Source organism: Osmia bicornis, unplaced genomic scaffold, assembly GCF_907164935.1.
Source record: "Osmia bicornis bicornis unplaced genomic scaffold, iOsmBic2.1, whole genome shotgun sequence".
Taxonomy (NCBI): domain Eukaryota; kingdom Metazoa; phylum Arthropoda; class Insecta; order Hymenoptera; family Megachilidae; genus Osmia; species Osmia bicornis.
In genome coordinates, this window is record NW_025791455.1 from 16028 (window position 1) to 22791 (window position 6764).

At 42.7% G+C, this 6764-nt stretch overlaps 1 long non-coding RNA gene across 1 annotated transcript; it reads left to right on the forward strand.

Moving 5' to 3' along the window:
* The first annotated feature begins 4893 nt into the window (after positions 1-4893).
* Positions 4894-6378, forward strand: LOC123989179. The gene is made up of 4 exons (XR_006830471.1): positions 4894-4977; positions 5069-5365; positions 5458-5685; positions 6271-6378. It is a non-coding gene; the product is annotated as an uncharacterized LOC123989179 (long non-coding RNA).
* Positions 6379-6764: the final 386 nt, after the last annotated feature.

Genomic DNA, 6764 nt, shown 5'->3' on the forward strand with positions numbered 1-6764 from the left:
TTTGAAAGACTTTACGGGAAGCTACCTAGCGTGAAATATTTTCGCGATTTCGGATGCGATGTCTACTTTTTAAATAATAATCCAAACAAGGGGAAGTTCGAGCGGCGTTCACGAAAGGGCATTTTTGTCGGATATTCTGAATGTTCAAAGGGATACAGAATATGGAATCAGGAAGAAAAACGGGTAGAAATTGCGCGCGATGTGAGGTTTCTGGAAAATTGTAACGCGAACCAAGACAAATCAAATAACAATTCTACTTGTGAAAATGTTCCTTCCGAGAGCATCCCACGGGACGATGACGAACGCGAAAATGAACGTATGACTTTCGATGTCGATCTATCTTCTCGAAACTATTCGAACAATAATATCGGGAACGGCGGCGATGCTGATGAATCGAGCGATGGCGCGAGCGAGTCAAACGCGGAGACAGACAATCGCGAAGACGTACAGTCTCAGAGAGGTAGAGGTAGACCGAAGAAAATACTCACAGGCATGAGGGGAAGGCCCCGAAAAGAGTACAATATGGTACAAGTAGGAAGTACCGCGGTCGAACAGGCATTTATGACCGAAATCCCTCTAGAGCGAGCCATCGCGGGCCCGGAGGCGGACGAATGGCACCAGGCCATTGCTACCGAATTAGGGTCGATATTAAAGAACGATACCTGGAAAATCGTCGAGCGTCCAAGGAACGCGAAAGTAATCGGAAGTCGGATTGTTCTGCGTAATAAATATAAGCCGAACGGTGAAATCGATCGTCGAAAAGCGAGAATAGTAGCGCGTGGATTCTCTCAGCGTTACGGGATTGATTTTAACGAAACTTTTGCCCCGGTTGCACGTTTGGAATCGGTTAGAATCATGACTGCTCTTGCGGCTGAATACGACATGAAGATTCATCAAATAGACGTGACGTCAGCTTACTTGAACGGTAAACTCGATGAAGAAATTTTTATGGAGGTTCCCTGTCACGTTAAAAAAGCCTTAGACATTTTAGCCGAAACCGAAAAAGGTGATAGTAACGTAAAAACAAAAGCTATCGAAATGCGGCGTAGTTTAAGAAACGGAGACAAAGTTTGTTCGATGCGAAAAGCCTTATACGGTTTAAAACAAGCTGGTCGTAGCTGGCATCGTCGTTTGGATCACGAATTAAAAGGTTTCGGATTACTTCCGAGTAAGGCTGATCCGTGTGTTTATTGTCAAGGACGAGGGGAAGATATTCTGATGGTTCTCGTTTATGTGGACGACATCTTGATGGTCTCGCGCGATCTTAATAAAATAAATGATTTCAAAGGTTATATTAGAAATATTTTCGAGATTAGAGATTTAGGCGACGTGAAGTGCTGCTTAGGAATAGAATTTAATCGTTCCGAACAAGCGATAAAGTTGCATCAGCGAGGTTACATAAAAGACTTGTTAGAACGTTTTGGCATGTCAAATTGTAAACCGGCATCGACTCCGTTAGATTTAAGTAAAAAAATGCGAAAAGAACCTGAGGATTCGGGCGAAGACGATAAAAATCTACCGTTTCGAGAACTTGTGGGTTCATTGATGTATTTAGCTGTTGCTACCCGACCGGACATAGTTCACGCAGTCAGTGCACTGAGTCAATTCAACAATTGTTTTAACAGAACTCATTGGGTCGAAGCGAAGCGTGTCTTGCGTTATTTACGGGGAACCTCTGACGTAGGTCTTACATATAAAGCCAGCGGTGCGTCAATAGAAGGATACGCGGATGCCGATTGGGGAAACTGTACAGAGGACCGAAAATCTTTTACGGGATATTGTTTTAATCTCGCAGGTGCCGCGATTTCTTGGGTATCTAAGAAACAGAAGACTGTTGCTCTCTCTTTCGTCGAAGCGGAATACATGAGTATGAGCGAGGCTACCAAAGAAGCCATATATCTGCGGCGTTTTCTTTCCGAATTGGGCTTCGAAACCAAATCAGGGATTAAATTGTATTGCGATAATCAGGGTGCGATCAGGCTTGCGGAAAATCCTGTATTTCACAATCGTACGAAGCACATCGACGTAAGGCATCATTTTGTTCGCGATGCCTTGAAGGATGAAGAGATAAAATTAAAGTATATCTCAACTGGCGAAATGGTGGCCGACGTGTTTACAAAAGGCCTGCCAGGTCCGAAACATAAGGAAATGTCTAAGAGGCTTGGATTAGATTTTCCAATGTGAAGAGGAATCGTAAAACATCCCGTCTCGAGGGGAAGTGTTGTACTTGGAGACGACTTGTCTACATATTATAACACAATACTTCTCTTTCTGTTCCTGGTGCGATACGGGACCTTTTCCTTTAGTTGAACGATCGGGGCGCATGGTTCCGCTGTAGAGCCATAAACATCCCGTGGCGTCGTAGGCGATCGCTACGCCGACCGTTAGTCGTAGCCAAACCTTTGTATAAGTCACACTTCCAACTTTTTCTGTACAAGTCCACATAACTCTGATTCACAATAGATATATATATATATTATGTATTAATTATAAGAAGGGATTATAGGTTCGGGTGGCACGCGGTAAAGGAGTAAAATCCAACGCTAGATTCCTTTCTCAAAATGATAAGTATGTGAGTGTTTATTCAAGAAATTAAATGTGGTGTCTTGTGTATAATATAAAAATAAAAAAAAAAAGTAGGTAAGTAATATAAAAGAATATTGAACGTAATTAAATAACGTGATTAAATATTGAATTTAAATAATGTATTGAAGTAATTAAATATTGAATTGAATTAATGTAGTTAATTAACAAATGTTGCGCCCTGTGTTTGAAATACAAAGAAAATAATGGTATTAGTAATGTACAATGAGTACGCCCTGGATTGAAAAATACAAAGAAACTAACAATCGTGTTTGTGCCTAAATTGGAATACAATAAAAGAAAATTAGATCATTACAAAATAATTCGACCTAAAATAAAAATACAGAGTAAATAAATTGATTAGTGAACGCGGTTCTAGATACGATTATAAAACTTGAATTTATAATTTAATATAATTTAATATAATTTAATATAATTTAATATAATTTAATATAATTTAATATAATATAAATGATTTGAATGAATTGTCGGGAAATTGGCCAAGATCCGTTCCGACGCTGTAGGAGTTGGCTCGTTCGGCCGCAGTTCGGTTTCTGGGCAACTTAGCCGTCAATGAACAGGCCGCATCCAAGGAGCTTCTGCTTTCGCTCGCTCGTTAAGCTTGGTAGCGAACTCTGCAAAACGGTATCGTCGCTCTAGAGCCAGTGTACTGATAGGCCGCATCCAAGGAGCTTCGGCTTTCGCTCGCTCGTTAAGCTTGGGTGCGAACCTGACACGTAGGAGAACCGCTGCGAACCGATAGTTGAGCGCCCCGGGTCTGACGCGGAACCTTTGCCGCTTTGCTGACAAAAGAGTCTAAGATTACTGAATTCTATATAAATCGTATCATAGACCCGTCTCGGACTACGATCAGAATCGAAGTGAAAAATCTTTGCGCGGCACGCTCGTATTTATACCGGAGAACTGCTGACGTAGCAGTTTTTTCTACCTGTGTTTTGATACCGGAAGTGTTCGGACTTTGACCGGTGCGTACGTGACTCCGTGCGTATCGCTATCTCTGTCTACGCGCTATTGCCATCTCTTTCTATTCTGCGCTTGTTCCTATCCCTTTCTATTCGCTATTGCTATCTCTCTCTATTTATTTCGCGCGCTGTGTCGATCTTTTATCGACGCGGTAGAATTATCGACGCGGTAGAATTATCGACGTATATTCTGAAGTATATAAAATTTTTGTTAAACGTAAATATTAATAAATATAAGATTCTGTTTAGCTGTTAATTACAAATATAATTATTTAAATCAATGTAGTACAAAAAATTACACGTAGAGTAAATAAAAATTTGGTGACAGCAGTGGGATTGGTCGAGTCATTGAAACAGGTAGAATCCGTCGAGTCAGTTCGGTTCATATAAATTTTCTGTTCGACATTGTGGCAATAGAATACAATTCTTAGCGGACGTTGGAACCTTTCTTAAAACAAATTAGAAGATAAGCATAGATATAATTAATTATATAAGTACATATTAATATATTAAAGAAAAAAAAAAGGGGGGGAAAAAAATAATAATGATAAATAAATATGTTGCGCGCAGAGAATAAAATTTTCTTCTGGGCAAAACACCGGTAATTTTAGTAAGGAACGAAGGAGTTTAATAACGTTTATAGAAGACACTTTAATGTACGTAATATACTTTAATCAACAAAAAGGATAGTGTTGAGTCACTTCACACTTTAAGACCTTTAATTAGTAAAGGCAAACGGTTTTATATAAGGTACTTTCAATTGAAGTACAAGGCGAATTAGTCGCGAGCTTAGAATCTTTGTAATAACTTTGTTTGCGTTGGTGAATAGCGAACGAGCAGGACGATCGTCGCCGCGTCGCGGTTTTTATAATCGTGAGCGCGCTGACAACGCCGAAGGTTTTTCGGCGTTTGGCATAACTTTGCCTAATTTAAATTGACGCGCGCTTAATCCCGAACAAACCGCCCGCCTCGCGGTGTCGTGCGACCGCGACAGATGACGTCATTACAATGCCAGTGAATAGAACGTAGTAACGAGCACATTTCATTGATGCGTAGTTTCTATCCCGGTAAGTTTTTTATATACAATCTTATATTTACGATAATAAGAAAATAATATCTATATAATTAACGTAGAAAATAGAAAATAGAAAAATAATATATTATAAGTAAATTAATAAATCTTAATGGCTAATCGGTAACTTACATAACCTAGCGATCGGACGTACATATTGCGAATGTGCAGTCTTTACGGTGACTACACGAATGAGGCCGTCTTTACCAGGATGACATTCGGTCACCCGACCTAGTTCCCATTTAGACGGGGGAAGCGTCGAGCTCTTGAGTAGAACTAAGTCCCCGATTTTGAGGTTGGGGACGCGACTACACCACTTCGATCGCGCCTGTAATGTGTGTAAGTAATCGTTAGCCCATGCTTTCCAGAACTTTTCCGTGAGCTGTTGAACGAGTTGCCATCTTGATAAACGATTCTCGTTAATTTCCAGTACTGATGGCACCGGAACAGATTTTAATGCTGCGCCCACGAGAAAGTGACCTGGAGTGAGGGCCTCACATGACTCGAGGTCATCGTTTAAAGGAGCCAAAGGGCGTGAATTTAAACATGCCTCGATGCGGCAGAGGAGCGTAGTTAGTTCCTCGCAAGTAGGCGTACGATCGCCGAGCATGCGTCGCAGATGGGTCTTAACGCTTTTGACCCCTGCCTCCCAGATTCCTCCAAAATGAGGAGCTGCCGGCGGAATAAAGTGCCACGTGATATAATCGGCAGCTAAACGCGAACGAAGGTGAGTGTCTGCCGTTACTTGTTTAAATGCGTTCATTAATTCTTTATTAGCGCCTTGGAAATTAGTCCCATTATCGCTATATAAATTCGTAGGCAATCCGCGGCGAGACGTGAAGCGTTCAAATGCTGCTAGAAACGCTGAAGTGGAGTAGTCGCGCACCAATTCGAGGTGGATAGCGCGAGTCGCCAAACAAACAAAAAGAGCGATGTAAACCTTTTGCGCCCTTTGCCCACGTCCACGATACGCGAGAGCAGAGAACGGTCCTGCGTAATCCAGGCCGCAATGGACGAACGCTCGAGATGGAGTGACTCTCACCGCAGGTAAGTCGCTCATTTGTTGACTTGCGGTGACCGCCCGCCAACGCACGCACGTGACGCATTTGTGAATGTGGCCTTTAACTAGCCGTCGCGCGTTGACGATCCAAAACGTTTGCCGTAAAACATTTAACATTAACTGCGTGCCCCCATGTAACGTGTTCTCGTGACAATCAGCGATTATGAGTTCGGTGATTCGATGCACCGGTAATATTATCGGAAAGCGTTGCGGAAGTTCTGAGTTGCGCAACCGCCCGCCAACACGGACAGTACCATCTTCGCCAAGAAACGGATTAAGCCGAAGTAACGGGCTAGCTTTTAACAGGGATTCGCCCTTAAGCATAGCCGCTATTTCCCGTCGATAATGCCGAGTCTGGACGTACGTGATCCAGAATTTACGCGCCGCGAGGATCTCAGCCGCGGTAATAACCGTGTCTGAATAGCGATTCCCTTTATTTCGCGAGGTAAATCGGAAAACGTACGCGGTGATGCGTAAAAGTTTTCGCCATGAAGATGTGCGCATTGGCAGATCCCATTCCGTCTCCGATTGAACGTGTAACATGCTGATATTAATTTTAACTTCTGCTTCAGCTTCCTTCGGGACCGTAGGCTTACTTTCTGGCCACTCATTAGGAGCTTGTATAAGCCAGGAAGGGCCGTGCCACCAAAGGGTATGTTGAAGCAGCTGTGATACCGATAGACCACGAGAGGCGCAGTCAGCGGGATTATGACCCGAAGGTACGTGTCGCCAAATAGCGTTAGGCACGCGATTTTGAATTTCTGCGACCCGATGCGCAGTAAATGTTTTTAGTTCGCTCGGTTGCTTATTTATCCACGCGAGTGATACTGTGGAATCGGTCCAGCAGTACACCGTGCAATTATTAAGTTTTAATGTAATTTGCACGTGTTCGATCAAACGCGTCATTATTAGGCAGGCGCATAGCTCGAGACGCGGAATTGTGAGTGGCTTCAATGGAGCTACTTTAGTCTTAGAAAGCAATATATGTACCGTGGACTCATTCGCGACGTTGGTTACGCGTAAATAAATTACGGCTGCATACGCGTCTTGAGAGGCATCTGCAAAG